Source organism: Halichoerus grypus, chromosome 6, assembly GCF_964656455.1.
Source record: "Halichoerus grypus chromosome 6, mHalGry1.hap1.1, whole genome shotgun sequence".
NCBI lineage: Eukaryota > Metazoa > Chordata > Mammalia > Carnivora > Phocidae > Halichoerus > Halichoerus grypus.
The window spans coordinates 130,197,843-130,217,328 of NC_135717.1; the positions used below are offsets into that span (position 1 = coordinate 130,197,843).

Sequence of the window (19,486 nt, forward strand, 5' to 3'; positions counted from 1 at the left end):
TTTATATATTTAACCTCCCTTGGTACAAAAAGAAAAACAATTGCTCTTGTTTTCCTCCAGTCTTCTGTGGAAAACTGGTATTCTGTGATATATTGATAGGTGTTGCTAGGAAAGAAATAGTTTTCTGTTGTCAAATCAATTTGAGAAACACTAGTAAAGAGCTTTCTTTACTGCAGGGCTTCTCAGAACCTTTACTATGCTTATGTGCATGGAGGAGGAAGAGTCAGTATGATATTCCCAAAATGGAGCATTTGTTATTCTCTCTAGGGACTCGAGTGTACAGAGAAACCCAGCGCAGGAAATGCTGCTCATCTTCCTAACCCAGAACACACTCCTCTGTCCAAACCCATTCTCGAATCACATTTCCAGGATTCTCAAAACTAAGTGATGGTGTAGCCATTGGCCCAATGACCTCAGCAGCCAGATGCCCAAGGCTACAAGCCAGAAATTGCTGCTCAGTTTCAAGATGACAAACCACATAGAAGCAGACGAATCTATAGGAATCTGGCTAAACTATACTTACCATCACTTACATAGGTATCCAATTTAGTCCTACTCAGGTTTTTGTATATTTAAAGAAGTGCTTACTTTCAGGATTGGAAATAAGATAACAAATTAACTATTTCCATGCTGAACACCACAGACAATACATAACTGTTCTCAGCTAGCAGTCAAAAACATGTAATCCAATAAATTCAATAGTTTCAGTGACAGTTATTACTGGCATTTTAATTATTACACTGGTAATACAAGTATAAGATTAGATAGCATAATTCAAACAGAATTAAGTCATTCACTCATTAACCAACAAGATATGACTGCTTATTATGTGTTGAGCAAAGTTCTAGGCGCTGGGGGAGGGTATAAAAAAATAAGAGCTTAGCTCTGTTCTTGAGAAGCTTATAATAAGGAGTGGGATGTAAGGACATAAACAATTAAAAGACAAAGCAATATATGTTACAATAGATGTAAAGTGCAAAGCAGTTTAGGAGCCCTGAGAAAAGAAAGAGGAGTGGAATAGAATCTGCATGATTATATGATTTAGAGTGGAGGAGGGAATCCCCCCCCAAATTATGCCAGTAAGAGAATACTTTCACCTGTAGAATTGGCAAAAAATAAAACTGTTCATTAACTGCTATGTGGTAATAGGAAAACAAGCACTCTCATGTATTGTGGATGGGAGTATAAATTTGTACAACCTCTTTAGAGGCCAATTTGGCAATATCTAGGAAAATTAAAAATAAGCATTCCCTCATCTAGCTATTCCATTACAAGGAATTTATTCTCTATGTAATTTCACACACATGAGCAAAAAAGATGTAGATTCAAGGAGGTGTACTATGTCATTGTTTAGAATATAAAACAGACCAGAAACAACCTAAGTGTCCCTCTCAATAAGGACACTGGTAAATAAATAATGGTGCATCCATATATCAAAATGCTTTGTGGCTGCTAATTAGAACACAGCAGACCTCCTCACACTTACAGCAAGGGTCCCGATGGGTACAGTGGCCTACAGAGCAGACAAGATCCACTGCCATCAAAATCTGACCTCACCCACCCCCATGCTCCCTCTCCCACTTCACTCCAGTCCCACCTGGGCCTTTGCATGGCCCTCCCCCTGCTTGGGACACCCTTCCCCAGGTTTACCCGTGAATTTATCCGCCTCCTTCAAGGCCCTGAACAAATCTCTTAATGAGGTGTACCCTGAACACCCTATTTGAAATGGAAACTCGGGCCCCACAATTTTTCCTTTTCTTTCTTTCATAGTACTACTACCTTCTAACACACTATATAGTTTATTTAGGTATCTATTGTCTCACTCCTCTAAACTGGAAAATCCAAAGGCAAGGGTGTTTATCAATTTTGTCCGCTGATGCAATCCAAGGGCCTTGCAAAGTGTGTGGAACATAGTGGGTTGTCAATAAATATTTATTAAATTTAATTGAACACACACACATAAACACACACACACACACACACACACACACACCCATATATAACCATACACACTTAAACCACTAAGGAAAAATCTTCAAAATATAGTGTTTAGTGAAAAAGAACACTAAAATATAGAAGTGTGTACAGTGTGTCTTTATTTATGTAAAAAAAATAAAGAAAAATGTACCTAATGTATAGGATAACTGAAAAGTACATCAGAAATTGTGTTCCCCTCTTTGAGGAGGAAGATTGAGGAGTTGAGAATTAGAAGTGTAGAGAGTCTTGTTTCACACTGTATACTATTTTATACATTATTACTTTCTTTCTCCCTCCTTCCCTTTCTCTGCACAATACAATACAATAGCCACTAGCCACTGATAGCTGATGAGCACTTGAAATGTTGCTAGTCCTCATGGAAACATATTGTCAGTGAAAAATACATACCAAATTTGGAAGGATTGCCCCTGAAACAGAATGGAAAATAGCTTGTTAACTATATATATATATATATATATATATTTTTTTTTTTTTTAAAGATTTTATTTATTTATTAGAGAGAGAAAGCACAAGCAGGGGGAGCGGCAGGCAGAGGGGAAAGCAGGCTCCCCATTGAGCAAGCAGCCCGACGCGGGACTCGATCCCAGGACCCTGGGATCATGACCTGAGCCGAAGGTAGACGCTTAACCAACTGAGCCACCCAGGTGTCCCAACAATTTTTATATTGATTGCATGTTGAAATGATACTATTTTGGATACATTAGTTTAATAAGATATATCATTAAAGTTATTTTCACCTGTTTCTTTGGGCTTTTAAAAATGTGGCTACGGTGAAATATAAAATCATGAATGTGACTTGCGTTTGTAGTTCATATTAGATTTCTATTGGATAGTGCTGCTCTCTGTCCAAAAACAAATCAGATAGATAGATAAATAGATACCCCCTCCCACACAACATTAACATGAGTGGTAAGGAGGCTTAGCATTAGATATAACAGACCTGGAAGAAAACCAGTTTTGTTTTTATTTAACTTTTCTGAGCCTTAATTTCCTTTGGCTCATCTACACTGATCAGCTACACGGCAGGATTAGAGTGGAAAATAAATGAGATCAATGGGATACAAGGTACTTGGTACACAAAAGCATATCATAAAATGGTAAAGTGATGGAATTTTTTTTTTTCCAGAGGAAATAGTTCATGAGGCTAGTATGAAACCATGAGCCCTACCACCCAGCAGTGGGCCAACATCATTTTTCTGAATTGTTGCGCAGATTGTATTACCTATGAGAAAAGAAAAGAAAGTTAAGTCACCCAATAAAGATAAGAATCCTTTGCAGAAAAACATAAGCAGGAGATAAATGAAGGAACAAAAAGCTGAATTTTCCATGCAGGGCTGCTACCATATTTCTAGATGTAGTTTCATAGTATTCGGTAGGTGTCAAATTGCTCATCAGTGAAAACTTTAATTGACAGAAGAAAAGGAAATGAGAATCCATGGACAGCTGCAGAGTGTGTCCCACACCATCCAAGACAGGAGAGCAGGGTCTGAATGGACCTCAGCTCCAGACAGAGTCAGTTTGGTAATGTGAGGAAAGCTCTATCCGGTGTGAGGCTGACAGGGGAGCACATCAGCTGACCCTGTTGCTCTGGAAGCAAAGGAATTCAGAGAGGAGAAGAGGGATAGACTGGGATACCTTGTTCAGTAAAGATCAAGAGCTCTATTTGAAGGAAATACCTTGGTTAACATATAATTTCAAAGAGGAAAAAGTGATACCACCTTTAAGTACCCAAGGACAGTTGGTCTTTCCCATTTGGTCAGTACAGAAGGTTTTCCAATGAGGCTGGACTATCTGTCAAATCACAGGGCATCAAGGAGAATAATAAGGACTGCTTGAAAATAAAAAGCTTGTGTAATGTAGTGTAGCATTTATTTTAGTAGCTGAATTTATTTGAAAGGCTTTAGAAATGATTTTAGTGTTGCATTCAAAGAAACATGAAGAGGTCACTTAAATTTTTCAGTTACACTTTACTGCATTTTATGGAAGAAATTATGCATTACAATATTTGTGAATCTGTGGAAACAAGAAGGCCCCCTGGCCGTATGCCTCATGAATGTCACAGGTTTACTGAATCAAAGACTATCAGAGACGGGAAGGCTTTTCAGGAGGCTGAGGCCCACAAGACAAAGCAGCTCACAGATCATGACAGTTCTCATATAATCAGGGAACCTGGATCAGCCATTCCCAAGCACAGGCGATAGAGGAGGACTGGCAGCTGAGAGCACAGAGGGACCAGTGAGAGCCTGATGTGCCCAGTGCATGAGGGGGGACATCTGCATTTTATTCTGGTTGCAGTGGGATGCCATTGGAGGGTTTTACGCAGTGGTGTCACATTTTTAAAAGATCATCCTGGGTCAGTTCTGGTAAAATGGTGGGAATAGGGCAGCACAATTTTTGGACCTTCCCAAATCCCCACATCAGAACAGAGTAACTAACATCCAAGACAAAACTTGAGGGACAATATTTACACAAAATTAGGAAATGAGGTAGCTCAAAAACTCCAGATTCCAAGCTGGTGACAAAGCACCAAGACGCACAATAATAGCATCCGTGCAGGAGAAGCAGAGATAAGCATAAAGGTCTCTGATGAATCCGAGAACAAGAAAACCCACAAAGAGCCAACAGGTAGGTATTTGCTAGAGAATACTGCAGGCCAATTTAATAACAGTGGCTGAAGCTGCCCAATCCAAAAGCCAGTGAGGGCAAGGGACCCATGGCAAGGCCTAAACGGTCGCGAACAGTTAGCCTCTGTGAACTTCTGCATCCAATCCGGCCAGGGCTCCCTTCCTGGACAGGACCCCATACCGAGGAGAAACTACTGGGGGTGAAATCCAAATTGAGCAGGACAGGAACAACTGCAGTGAAGGAAAGAGAAGATCCAGATAAAGGGGAGGCCTATTTTCCAAAGCTGCACCCCACAGTATCTCCCATTCTACATGTTTTTAATATGCTGTGACCTTGACACCCCTCCCATCAGGTAAGGAGGTCTTTATCCTTCCCCCCTCCCCCCGGAATCTGGACAGAATTTTGTGACAAACTTAATCAACAGAGTATGGCAAAAGTGACTCTAGGTGACTTCTGAGACCAAATCCTACAATGCCATACACTTCCACCTTGCCCTCTAGGGATGCATCCTCTTGGAACCCAGCTGCCACACGGTGAGAAAGCCCCAATTCACCCACAGGGAGAGGCCATGTGTATGTCTTCTAGCTGGCAGCTGAGCCGAGGTCCCAGCCAACAATGAGCTGAGGCCTCAGACAGCAGAGTACACAGCCATCTCTGCTTGAGCCCCTGAATCCCTGACCCATGGAATCCAAGAGCATGGTAAGACAGCGATTTTTACCACTGACTTCTGGGGTGGTTTGTTACTCAGCAAGAGTGACAGAGATGTGAGAGTTTTAATTAAAATTTTTGATCTTATGGAAAAACTTGTGAGGCATGTTTATTTCAAAAGTCTCCTTTTTTTTTTTTTTGATAAATTACAAAACAAATTCAATACAAGTGGAAGGATTCCTCTTTCAAAAGGGTAGCTTAATGGATTGGTGTAACATAATCAATTTTCCTTTGCTTTGGATGGCACCTCTTGCTAGCAAATGCTTCAAAACCCATGCCAGGGAGGGTTTTTTTTTTTTTTTTTCCTAAAAGAAGCAGCCAGACTCATTCTGTTTTGTTTTGTTTTTTTCCTTTTTCTCTCTTTAAAACTTGTTTGCAAATGGCAAAAATGGGGTCAAGCAGGATGACCACATAATTTACCATCCAAACTGGGACAATTTTTCAAAACAGCTTTATTGAGATATAACTCACAAACCATAAAATCTGTCCATATAAAGTCTACAATTCAATTATTACTTTTTTTAGATTATGGTCATAGGGTTCTGCAACCATCTCTACAATCTAATTTTAGGACATTTTCATCCCTCCATAACCCTGGACAATTTGAAAGTAAAGGGAGCACTAATAATAAGTATGCAAAGAGAGCAGTATAAACTTGGTACCTCCAGGGTCTGTCCAGGGCCAACCAGAGTGTATCATCACCTGAAGTGGAGGGTACAGGTGTTGGGAAGAAATCCGTACACCTAATTCAAAACAGTAGCCTGCTTTAAGAAATGTGGTTTTAAAATAGACAGATAATCAGAAATGGAATTCTCACTTCCTGCTGGGGTTAGGGGACGAGTGTATAAATTAGTGGGACCATTTTTGAAGACTGGCAGGATCGGTTAAAGCTGAACACATGCAGACTCAATGCACTAGCAGTTCTACTCCAAGCTGTGTACTCAATAGAAATGACTGCTTGCCATTTGATTTCGTTTACATCAACTTCAAAACATGCAACAGTCATCTACAATGGTGCAGATCAGGATAGTGGTTAATCCTGGACAGGAGTTAGTGACTGGAAAGGGCACATGAAGGAGATCTTGAGGTGCTGGAAATGTTCTGTTTCTTGATCTAGGTGCTGGTTACATGGGTGTTCACTTCATAAATATTCAGCAAGTTGTGAGTTTTTAATTGGTATACTTTTCTATATGAATGTTAGACTTTAATAAAAAGCTTACTTTAAAAATGGATAGGTTTATGTTTGCTAGAGGAATATTAACAATCTGGATTGAGACAGGATTTCCAAGCCCATTAACAATGAGCTATTTTAAAGTGAGTAATAAAGAGCAGTTAGTGTTCACACAGTAACAAGGTGTTAATTTTCTTTTTAACACCTTTCCCTTGAACTAGAGGCAATGAAATTCCTAGGGAAAATAGAGGTGGGGAAAAGCAAAACGTCTGTCCCTTACAAAAGGAAATGTTTAAGATGGGAAAATTAACCACCACTTAGGAATAGTGGAGGCTTTTTTACTTTGAATTTTTAAGTGCTTTTGCTAACCAGGATAGTATTTTAGAATTGGAAGTACTACTCAAAATAATTCAATCAATTTCTTTAAGGAAAATTAAGGAAATGAAGGTCCAGAGAACTGATAAAAATTTCCCCAAATTGCACAGCTAGTTAGTATTAAGATGAGTTCAGAACCCAGGGCTCTTGACTCTTCAACCAGTATTGACTATTAATAATGATAGTTACTCTTATGGCTTCCCGTGCAGCAGTCCCTGTAATAACAGCATTGCTACTGATCTAATGTAATCTCCACAAGAGTCAACAGTCAACTTGTCCCCATTTTATAGAGGGGGAACCTAGAGATGCTTAGAAAAGGTCACATACTTTGACAAGGTTAAACATCAATTAAGTAGAGGATCCAGGATTCTGATTAGTTCTCAACCTAGAGTCTAAGATTTAATCGAAGGACCATATTACTTCTTTGAATTAATAGTACTTTGCCACGTTTCTAAGCTGAAGGGTAAGTAAGTGAATAGATATAGATGCGTTGTTTCTTGATCATTATGTCGTGGTGGAAAAAAGTGAGTAATTCATTTCTATGTTATAATCCAGCTATTCTCTCTTATTCATATCTTAGGAAAATACATCCATCCCCTAGACCAATGCTATCTTCAGGAGCAATGACACTTTCCTCTTGGAAGCCATCTATATAGAAGTGGCTGTGCTTAGCTTTCTAGGAGTTATTCAACATTCAGGGAGATAACCTTGAAACATTACCTCCTTTAATGACACATCTTTATTTCCTTAGTAATGTTCTTGACAACATACAATAGGTAGTGTTAAAGATTCATGGCCAACACATCAATTTTACAGTTTTCTTCTTAAGATAAGGTACTCCAAGTAGAGTCTAAGTAACTATTCATATCCTAAAGTGTGAACAAAACACTATTTTGAGTTCAATACAAATATAAGAACAGTACATTCAGATAAGATATATTAGATTTGGTAAAAGATAGCTTGCTTTAACATTTGATTTTCCTCAGATTCTTTCTAAATATCTAATCTACAGTAGAACTAAGACACTTAGGAAGCATAGGCTCATTCATTGTGCATTGTAAAGTGTATTTCCCTCCACTTCATTCACACTGCAAGACTAGCAAGGTTAACAGAATGGTAGAAAAAGTGTATTTTCTTTCCATATAATTGTCATATTTTAAAACTTATGATATACAAGAAAAGATGGAAGGAAAGAAAGGGAAGATGCATGGCAGAAGCTCCCTGATTTAAGCTAATGTTCCCTCTAATTTATTTTTTAGGTTGTAAGAAGAAAACTATGTAACGTAAAAAATAAAATACAAGGATTGAGTAGAAATGATCATTTCATTTGACTATACCCCAAAGATGGTAAATATATGGCCTACTTTCTTTCACTCCCATGACAGACATCACTAATTGATCAGCTTTGCTTTCCCACCTAGTATCTCATAATCTTTCTTTCTTTGACCTCACAATCTTTCACAATGCTAACATTTATCACTTATCATGTGTAAGGCACAGTACCAACTGCTTTCTACGGCTTATCTCCTTTATATCCCCAGCGACGTAGGTACCTACTATTATTCCCCTTTTAGAGATGTAGACGCTGAGAATCAGATGTTAAGTCACAGTGCTGGAAGGGGCTGAGCTGGCATTCAAAGCCAGGGTCATTTTACTTCTATGTCTATGCTCAAAATGACGGCACTATTGGAACCATATTCCATCAACCGACTGGAGTTAGCACATAATAGATAAGCTATTTTCCATCCAGCTTCTTTATTCATACATTCCTTCTGTCACATTGCTAACAGTAGTCACAAAAAAGAAGTGTTAATGCTTTCCGAAAAAATATCTTTCCTCAAAGCTACTCATTGATTTTAGCCTTGTTTTTCATTAAAGGCCACACAAAGCGAATTCGTGGTTTGCACATGGTAGCGTTACTGTACCTCCAACCTCCTCTCTGCTATTTTTCTGCGAAGTCTCCTCTTGACTAAGGTAAACACATTCTGTTCTTTTAGCCAGTCTGTACATGTGTTTCATGTCATTCTTCTCTGGCGGTGCTTTAGTTTGCCCACCTTTCTCCAAAGCAAACGGAATGTTTCTAGTGAGGTCTAACCAGCCTAGCATAGTGGGGCTATCTCTACCTTCCATGTTCTGGCTGTCTTTATTATCACATCTGAAGGCTGATTTTAATGCCAACTTCATATCTCTATTGACTTATGCTGACTATTTAATATTCTACTAAGTCAGTATAGGCCTCAAACTCCAAAGAAGTTAGATAAAGAAAAAGAAAGTAGAAGAAAGCTAAGTAAGGGTGGAAGAAGAAGGTTTAGGAAATGGGACTATTTCTGATAGGAGAGGCTACAAATCCCCGTATCAGAGTAGATATCAAAGTGGGATTTCTTCATATCTAAATAGGATATGCTTAGAAACAAAATTCAGTAAAGCAATCCAGTCCAAAATGTTCTCTCCTACTTTCCCTGAAATCCCATCATTTAAAGGCTTATTGTGGTTAATATGCAAAAACAAACAAACAAAAAACCAAACCAAAACAAAACCTCATCCATAATACTGTGGGTTATCAGAAAATCATACACCTTGTGAATTTTAAAAAGAAAGCAATTTGGTTTAGGAAATGATCTAAGTTTTGGTATTGAGATGATAATTTTTTGACTGGGACAAGAGCTGGGAGGAAGGTGAAGAAAACTGGGAATTTGGGGATGGGTGTTGCGGGGGAGAAACCTAAATCCATGCTGGAGGACAGATATGATAACCATGTTTTGCAAAATAAAACTGGCACATGGGCAAACGCCTGAGACACATGGAGGCCATCAGTCCTTCACTGTTGGGCAGGCCTGGAAAACACATCATCATGTGAGCCAGGTGGCAACCAGCAGGCAGCAGGAAGGCTATGGATGGTTTCAGAAGCCAAGTTTACCCTTGTGGCTTTTCAACCCAGGACCAGTTAAGCCGCTGCCTTCTTCTTCCCCCAAACCCAAGCACAGATGTCATTTATCTCTAAATCACACATGGACATGGACCATGTTCTGTTTTTCTCAGCATCCCCCATGCCTCACACAAGGTCTAGAAATGAGAACTCAAGAATGAATGTTGCTGGAACAGTTTCCCCACCAAATATCCAGCCTGCAAGCTGCTGCTGCTGGAAGGAGAGTGGTGAGAACCTTAGTTCGTGGCTCTCCAGGACATACTGACTCCCAGGTGTCCTCCTGGGGCTAGGAAGACAAGATGCCCACAGTCATGCTCATGCTGGGCAGGGCCCCTTTTTCATGGAACCACAGGTGGAAACTTTGCCAAGTTGGACAAATGAGCTTTGGTTTTGCTATCGACCTCAACAACATTTATTTAAAATAAGCCTGCTTCAAGTATATGACTTTCTTTTATTTTTTTCTTTTATTTTTTATTTATTTTTTATTTTTATGTTATGTTAATCACCATACATTACATCATTAGTTTTTGATGTAGTGTTCCATGATTCATTGTTTGCGTATAACACCCAGTGCTCCATTCAATATGTGCCCTCTTTAATACCCATCACCAGGCTAACCCATCCCCCCACCTCCTCCCCTCTAGAACCCTCAGTTTGTTTCTCAGAGTCCATAGTCTCTCATGGTTCGTCTCCCCCTCCGATTCCCCCCCCTTCATTCTTCCCCTCCTGCTATCTTCTTCTTCTTTTTTTTTTTAAACATATAATGTATTATTTGTTTCAGAGGTACAGGTCTGTGATTAATCAGTCTTACACAATTCACAGCGCTCACCATAGCACACACCCTCCCCAATATGACTTTCTTTTAAAACTTACTAGTTAAAACTCTAAAGTCAAGGGCTCCTGGGTGGCTCAGTCAGTTAGGTGTCTGACTCTTGATTTCGGCTCAGGTCATGATCTCAGGGTCCTGGGATCGAGCCCCGCATCAGGGTCCCTGCTCAGCGGGGAGTCTGCTACTCCCACTCCCCTTGCTCCACCGCCTGCTTATGCTCTCTCTCTTTCAAATAAATAAATAAAATCTTTTTTAAAAAATGAAGGGAGAATAACTGCAGCCAGTTTGAGTTGGGTTTCTACAACTTTTTCCTTAAAAAGTTTGGACAAGGTGGAGGTCAGTCTGTTGGAATTTTATTTCTTCTGATTTATTCTATTTGAGCAACACCATTAAATATAAATGTGGTACCCAGCCCTAAGATGGCCCCAACGATTCTGACCTCATAGTATTCACAATCTGCTGTAATCCCATCCTCCTGGGTTTGGGCTGACCCAGTGACTCTCTTCTAATAAACAGAAAGCAAGAGTGACGGGTTGTTAGTTCCAAGATTAAGTTACAATGAGACTGTGGCTTTTGTCTTGCTTGCCCTTTCTCGCTCTCTCTCTCTCCCGGCTCACTTGCTCTGAGGGAAACCAGCTGCCATGTTTGAGCTACTTAGTGGAGAGACCCACGTGGGAAAAACTGATGTTTCCAACCAATAGCCAGCAAGGGCCTGAGACCACAGTCACATAAGTAAGCTTAGAAGGGGGTCCTCCCCCCACCCAGACTTGAGATGACTACCGCCCAGGTCTAAACCTTGATCACAACCTTATGAGACACAGTGAGCCCAAGCACTGAGCTAAGCTGCACCAAGACTTCCAACTCACAGGAACTATAATATAATAAATGTTTTCTGTTTTGAGCTGCTATATTTTGGGGTAATTTGTCATGCTGCAATAGATAACTAATAGAATGGAATTAACCCCAGATAGATTAATAATAAAATACTTGTCCTCTGCCTCTTTGTTATGTTTCCCATGACAACTCTCAATTTATAAAAAGTACTTTATAGGACATTAAAAAGGCACTGTCAATATTTTCAAGTGCACAGCATAATTCTCTTAAGTTGATACAATACTGTATTTGAGTAGCAAGATTCTTTAAGGGACTGACAGTTGAAATTCCATTCTAGTATAGGCTACTATTCAACAAATACACTGTGCACCTGCTATGCTCCAGGCACAGGAAGATAAATAGGACAGGATAGCCTGTTTCAAAGAGCTCAAGTCCATTCAGGACAGTAGAAAAGCCCAAAAGATTTGGAAACAGATGAATCAAGAGGAGTACCACAACTCATTGTTTGTGCGACAATGATCAAGCCATTTAATTTTCCAGTGCTTTTTTTCCTCATCTACAAAATGGGGAGTAACAACAATAACAGCTGATTTATCAACTTACAAGATTGCTAAAAGGGCCACAAAGTAAAATGTGTATAAAAGCATTGTAAAATTCTAAAATAAAAAAAAGCTATCATTATTGCAATGCTTATTATCAAACTATAGTATACAGGCTGAACTATAGAAATAGCTAAGAATGATTCATAATTAATTTTCTGTTTATTGGCAAGTGACATTTCTTTTCTATTAACCATTTAAATATGTCCTTAAATTTGAAATTTGCACTCCAAAGGTTGTTTAGTCTTTATTTTGTTCAAAATGATGCAATCTAAATTACTCCTCTTCTGAACCTAAACCTCTCATAATTTCATTTTAATTTATTTTCTGTGAGAAAATAGTTATTGTAATGGTTTAAAGAAAAACTGAATGAAAATTACAAAGAACATGAAAAAACTAATCATTTTGGTCAATTAAAAACTGTCATAAGCAAAAAAGTTTCTGTCCTATAAAAAAGAATTTTCTTTGATGTTAAATTTAAACAATGTTTAGAGCTACCATTTAGAATCAATTAAATCTTCTCATTACCTCTATTGCCTTTCTTCACTAACTTCCTCTGATATACTTTGTGATATATTAGATCAACATTTTAAAGTGAAAAACACTTTATTTTTCATATTTTCAATATGCCACTATACTTCAATTCATTATTCTAATCCAAATAGCCAGTCCATTAATAAAAATGTATAGGCAAGAATAATTGATTCCATTTTAGGGAAAGATATCAACAATAAACTGCTTTGGACTGAGCAATCAATGGTTATTGAATTCTAGACCCCAAGCTAATATTTCCAGCTACACAGGTCCTTGAGACTTGAGCTGCCCACTTTGCTTTTAATGAACAAGGTCAAAATCATGAACTGAAAATACTATGACACTAATAGAATACCTCAGAAAAATTTTAGCCTCGAGGCATCATAAACTGCCAAGTATCTTTCTAGTAGGCCTAAATATTAATATATACATCAAAGTTGAAGATAGATATGTCCCTTGGAATCCACTATTCTAGCTGTCTACAGTTTGGTGTGAAATAAAATAAAATTAAACATTTATTAAGCTCTAACTATGGGCTAGCCTAAGTGGAGAGGGAATACAAAGATGAAGTACGAAGTGGATGAAGTAGATAAAATATAATTGAAAAACTCAGAGAAGCTCGAATGAGGAATGATTTTGAGCTTCCTATTTTGGACAACTTTTTAGAGGACAATGCCTTTAAAAGAGAGAAGGAAAGTAGATCAAGCCTGTTTGGAGTGGGAGATAAGGTACTGACTTCAGTTTAGGAAACGCTGAAATCTGAGATGATAGAACATCCAGATGAGAGTCCGCAATATGGATCCAGTGCTCATTCATGAGATCTAAACTACAAAGAAGAAGGAGACAAAGGTTTCCCCAGAAGAGTTTACAGATGGAGAAGGCAAAAAGCCAGGACTGAAATCTGGGGCATTCAAGAGTACAAGGGGGAGAAGTAGAAGGTGATCAAAGAAAGGGAAGAAGAACCAGGAAGAAAATGGGTCATAGAAGCCAAGCAAGAAAAGACTCAAAAACCAAAATGACGACCAAGGTTACAGAAAGATCAACAATATTAACACCATTTTAAAGACCACTAAATCATGATGTACTATATGTTGGCTAACCGAACATAATTTAAAAAACAATAAAATTTTAAAATTTTTTAAAAAGACCACTAAATCTACATTCAGGAAGTCACTGGTGATCTTAACTGTATCACTTTTAGTGGAGTTTCTGGTGTGGAATCTGGAGGACCACGAGGCATTGTTCTATCAGTCTAATATTAACTGAACACCTTCTTTGTACTTTGGGATGGGAAAGTACAGGCTGTATATATGGAACTCCTTATAAAAGATACTTGGGAGGGGATGGGGGGAGCAGAGGACTCGGAAATAGTCTATATCTTCAGTTGAGAATGTGTTTAGGAGGGGAAGAACAGGTTTGGAGTTCAGAAGACAGGTACAATTTGGGAGTAACTGCTCAGGGAAAGGGAAAGAGAGCAACTAGAGATAAAAGCAAAGACTGATGACTAGTGTTGAAAGCCCAGCTGAGGCTGGAACTCCTCAGTTTGTAATATCGCCAACCTCCACGGTTGTACTGTCTTTTTCTTCCAGGAATGTCAGTAGCCTAAGAGCAGAGTAAAGAACACAGATGGTTTGGTGGCACTAAAGGCCAAGTACTGGCAGGCACGTGAGGCAAAAGTCCAGGAGAGACAACCACTTGAGGGGCCTGGAGATTAAGCAGGGAAGTGGACGCTTCATGAAAGAATGAGAAGTCAGCAACATTCTGACAAGTGGAAAGGACAGGTAGGAACTGAAGGCCACGGTGAGCTTAACATTCAGATTTGATGGTGACGGAGAGGTTGGAAAATGGGATTTTATGAGATTTCTGAGAAGAAAAAGATACAAAAATAGAGAAAACCTGCTAAAATTAAAAATTACCAAATGTCTTAACGGAGCAAGAGAATGGATTCTACATTTTGAAAAATGATACATATCACTATTTTTCTCTATACAACTTAAAATTTATACTTTGCTCTTAACATTACATAATTCCAGGTAGTATCAGGTCATTTCTGAAGCTTGAGATTACATTTCAAATCAAGAGACCCCTGTCAGGTTAATAAAGTATTGCCATTTCTAATTATTTGGGAAACTTGCAACTTTAAAAAGAAAAAAAAATTAAAATTAAAAAAAAAAAACAGAGACTTTCCAAATGAAAAGAATAAATAGCTAATCGTCTGAGACAATTACAAAAACCCAAGTAAGACACTTTGAAAGTGAAGTCCAAACTGGATAATATAAATGACATAACCTGCACTAAGAGTTCCTTGATCACTGCTGTCAAGAATCAGAATAATATTCACTCTTAAAATTTATACTTTATAGTAAATAATTTCACTCTACTTGAGTAATATTTCCCATCAGCCAATTATTTTATTTGGCAAGGGGGATATGATTCATGTGTGACTTGGTAATAGAGAACATAAATAAAACTAATTCCTATATCCTTTTCCAATTTTCATGAATTCAAGAATTTATTTGGAACCTCTAAGAGAACTCTTACTTTTTATGACAGATTTATGCCTGTATTCACATTGTTGTTCATATAGCTTCACTGGTTTTGTGCAGTTTAACTTCTAATAATTTGAGTTTTAGGTTATCACAGACACAACATGCATTCACATTCAGATATTCAGATGGCCAGATACTCACATTCCTCCTGCTCTACTTCTATGCTGTTGAAGGACAGTGAACAAGGCTTAATCCAGGTGCCCACCCTAGACTGGATTTGTTTGCTCATCTTGGGGATAATACATTTTCTTCCAATCTAAATATGCTGTGAATATACATTAGTTCCTAATTTCAAATTCAGTGGGGAAACACACATACACATGCCACAAAGTTATACCAGAATGTAAAGCAAACTGTCCTGTTCAAAGTGCAACTGAGTTCAAAATAATTGAATGAAGAGGATGGAGAAGAAAATTTATTTCATTACAAAAATGGTTAGTCATAACAGCAGTGGATTTTGCTGCTTTTTCTACCTTTGGAGACAGGGAATTATATCCAAGATGACTCAGGAGTTCAACAACCTGTCAGGGGGGCCAAGGTTCCCATCCTGACAGCACCCTTGAATGGCAGAATGAGGGAGGAAGGCACATAGCACTACAGTTGGGAGAGATGATGCACTTATAGCTCTCAGCATATAGTATGTGTTTTTATTTTTTTATATAGAAAAGCAATTTATTCCATTATAAGCACTTACACAGTTAGTCATGGAGAGTAACAGGCCTGCTGGTGAAACAGGTCACCCAAAATAGAGATGGTACCAAACTAGTGGTCAAAGACTAACTCCTAAAAAAAAAAAAAAGAAAGAAAAAGAAGCAATTCTTATCCAAGATTAACTTAATTTTAAAAACAAATACAAGCTATCAATTCACTCTTCTCAACTCAACTGAACAGTCTACTTGTGGTATAACTGTCAGGTAAAAACATACATCTTTACAACTTGGTGGTCCCAAGTTTTTTAAAAAACCATTTCGCAGAAAGGAAAGCAATATGAAACAGCTCAAGAAATACACTAACAAGCAAAAATATATGGGGGAAAGAGGAACACATAGTTTTTTTGACTTAACTGAAGAAACTGAGAGGAGACTGGTCTACATAGGAAAATGTGCATCCTGGAAAGTCAGGTGTGAAAATTTTAGAATAGGAATTTATATGACTTGAATCTCCCCCATTTCCTGAATAAAAACGACATCTTGTGGTATTTATACTTCATGGCTCAGACACCTACCTCACTTGGCTCTACTCCTTCCTCACTTTAGCCTTTACTTAAAGGAGTCTGAAAATCTTGGGGATATAGCCTAAGAAGAAAAATAACCACACATAATATTCCCCTTTTTGTGGCTACTTTAGACCTTTGTTACTAGAAAATTCCTAAAGAAAATTTAAATATAAGTCTGTGGCTTTACTGAATCAAGTCCCCCAGTTAATATTTAGAAAACACCCTCTGTTTGGGCTAATAACATTGTTGATGGTACCTATCATAGAGGGATAGCCAAACAAAGTCTGTGTCTCAAAACCAGTGTTAAATCAATCTCAGGGTTGAGAGGAAAAAAAAGGGGGAGTCTAAAATCACAAGAAGTGCAGACGTATCTAGGACCCTTGTCCTTCTGGATCCACGCTTCCTTCAGGATCTTCATCATTATAAATGTTCTCTGCCATTTGCCCACTTGCATGATATTGTCTTCTGATACAGAACAAATCACCCAAGGTTCATTGGGATTCCAGGAGAAATCAGATATCTTGGCAGTGTGACCACCACGAATAAACAACAATTCTGGTGGCCCATCTTCTGCATCTTCTGGGGATTGTTCCTCTCCAATTTTACTTAGATTCCAGACATTCAGTCTGCGATCAGTACCACTGGATGCCAAAATAATCTCACTGTGAGGCGACCACTGAACCTGGAATATTTCATCCTTATGTGATTCAAAGGAATGCAACTTAAGTTTCAGATTTCTCAGATCCCACAAGGCAACAGTCTTGTCAGCTGATCCTGTGGCCAGAATGAACTCACTGTAATGATTGAAAGATAGGCAGTTCACTTCAGCAGTGTGAGCATCAACTGAGTGGCTTGGTTTGGAAGTATTGTTTGAACTAGTATCCCAGATCATAAGTTTCTGATCATCAGCAACTGACCCAAACAGAGACTCATGGAGCAGATGCCAGGAAACATCTACTACCACTGTATGTCCTGTAAAGATGGTCTTTGCATCCACCACTTTTCCTTCCTTTGGAATAGCACTGATGTCCCAGAGGCAGATGGTATGGTCGTCCGAAGCACTAAGTAAGTGCCCACTGAGATTTGGGTCCTAAGAAAGTCCATAGCCTTCCTTCTGATGTCCACACAGACGCAAGTCTGGGTTGCACTCTCCAGAAGGGTCTGGTTTGGAAGGATGTTTTGTAGAGTCAAAAAGAACATCACTGGATGGAGTCTTTGTTGCAATGATGCAAGGGATCTGGGGCATATAACGCGCCCGGTTTACTTCTCCTTCATGGTTGATCTTGATTTCTATTTCAATTTTTCCACCAACTGAGCCAAAACCTCCAAATTCTCCTTTCTCACTGTCGTAGTGTGAAGCATCAAACTGAGCATCATCATTAGGGAGCTGCACACTGGCTATCACAAGACGGTTTTGTTCATCTGACGTGTGTGTTCCCAGGACAAGTCGATGAATGCTGAAGTCTTTCCCTTCTGGTCTGGTTACATCTGCAAGCCACTGTGCAGTTACGCTAGGCCACTCCAGAGCATGGGTCATCACCAAATCGTAAAGAAAAGGGGTGTTCTTTTTCTATATTTTGTACTCTTTGTTGATCACATGTTCTTCTACTGCATCATCAAAGGCTGCTTCCTTGTCGGCCATGGCGGGCAGGCAAGCCAGGGGGATCCTGGGGTCGAGCGTTGCGGGAGGGGCGGGGAGGCTACGGGCACTCGCTCTGCACGCGCAGCCTCTATTGTTTCCTGCTCCAGCATATAGTATGTGTTTAATGAATATTTGGTAGTAAGATCTAACAGCTCAGATAATTGTATGACACTGGGAAATTTAATTAAGTTCATTCGGCCCCAGTTTTATGGAAAATAAGGATGATAATATCTGTCTCACAGAGTTGTGAGAATTAAACGAGCTAATGCATGTAAAGTACTTAGCACAGATCCCAGCATGCACTAAACTCAAAAGACTGCACATTAACAAGTGTGTTGAAAAAAACAAGGTAGGTTTTTTATTATATAATTATAAAATATATAAAATATAAACACTTCCTTTCCACTTCTGTTTTCTTTGCATTTAGATTATCTAAAAAAATCTGTTGTTAGAACTGTGTTCTCTTATGCTACTGGGGTAGCGGAAGGGAGAGGGACAGTATCAGAATTATAGATATGGCAAACTCAAGTTCTTATAGCCAAAGAGTACTGTTTGCTAAACCTCCTACTTATTTCAGATACATGAATAATGACTATAAAGTAATGAGGTAGGTTTCTGTGGGTGGCTCACGAGAATCAGTCTCCACAGATTTTTAAGCAAGAAACATCTATGGATGGCCCAGAGTGTATCTAGGCAGGCAGCCAGGCACTGTCCTAGGTGCTGGAATATGAAGATGCCTATGTGGCACCAACAGGAGAGACAAGAGAGTAAGTGAGGCATCATCCATATGCAAAGCACCCCAGATCTAACCCTTGGGATTGGGGTAGGGGGGAAAGCTTCACACGGAAGCAATCTTTGAAGCAATGGGAAAGGTTTGAGGGAAGGAAAGATTAAAAATACACCAAGTTCACAGAGTTAAATACTTATGCCAGTATTCTTAGCTGACTGTAATCCTGAGTTAGATTTTTTTTCCCCTCTATTTAAGACTTGGAAAAACAATTACTGAGCAAATTACGATGTTGTTAAGGATATTAATCATATGCAAAATCAGAGAGCTGGATTGGAAGATCCCAATATTTTTTCTGAGCTGTAAGATTCCTTTTATGCCTGATCATTTTCCAAATGGTCCCAAAACACCATTACACAAAAGCTTGGGATTTTTTTTTAAGATTTTATTTATTTATTTGATAGAGAGAGAGTGAGAAAGAGCATGAGAGCAGGGTGAGGGGCAGAGGGAGAAGCAGACACCCCACTGATCAGGGAGCCCGATGTGGGGCTCAATGCAGGGCTCTATCCCGGGACCCCCAGGATCATGTCCTGAGTCGAAGGCAGACGTGTAACCAGCTGAGCCACCCAGGTGCTCCTGGGATTTTTAAGAATGAAAGAGGTACTTGTCCCTATAAATCATGAAAATTTGGTACTGATAGATACGACCAGCCATAAACAACAGTTCTCAGGTGCTGGGAATTCCCCAACTCTA

The 19,486-nt window shown here is 39.0% G+C and overlaps 1 protein-coding gene and 1 pseudogene across 7 annotated transcripts in view; both read right to left on the reverse strand.

Annotated features, from left to right (window-relative positions):
• GRIP1 (glutamate receptor interacting protein 1) overlaps window positions 1-19,486 on the reverse strand; it is a 660,303-nt gene that overhangs the window by 361,265 nt on the left and 279,552 nt on the right. The window lies entirely within an intron of this gene.
• Window positions 16,213-18,042, reverse strand: LOC118527134 (histone-binding protein RBBP4 pseudogene; annotated as a pseudogene).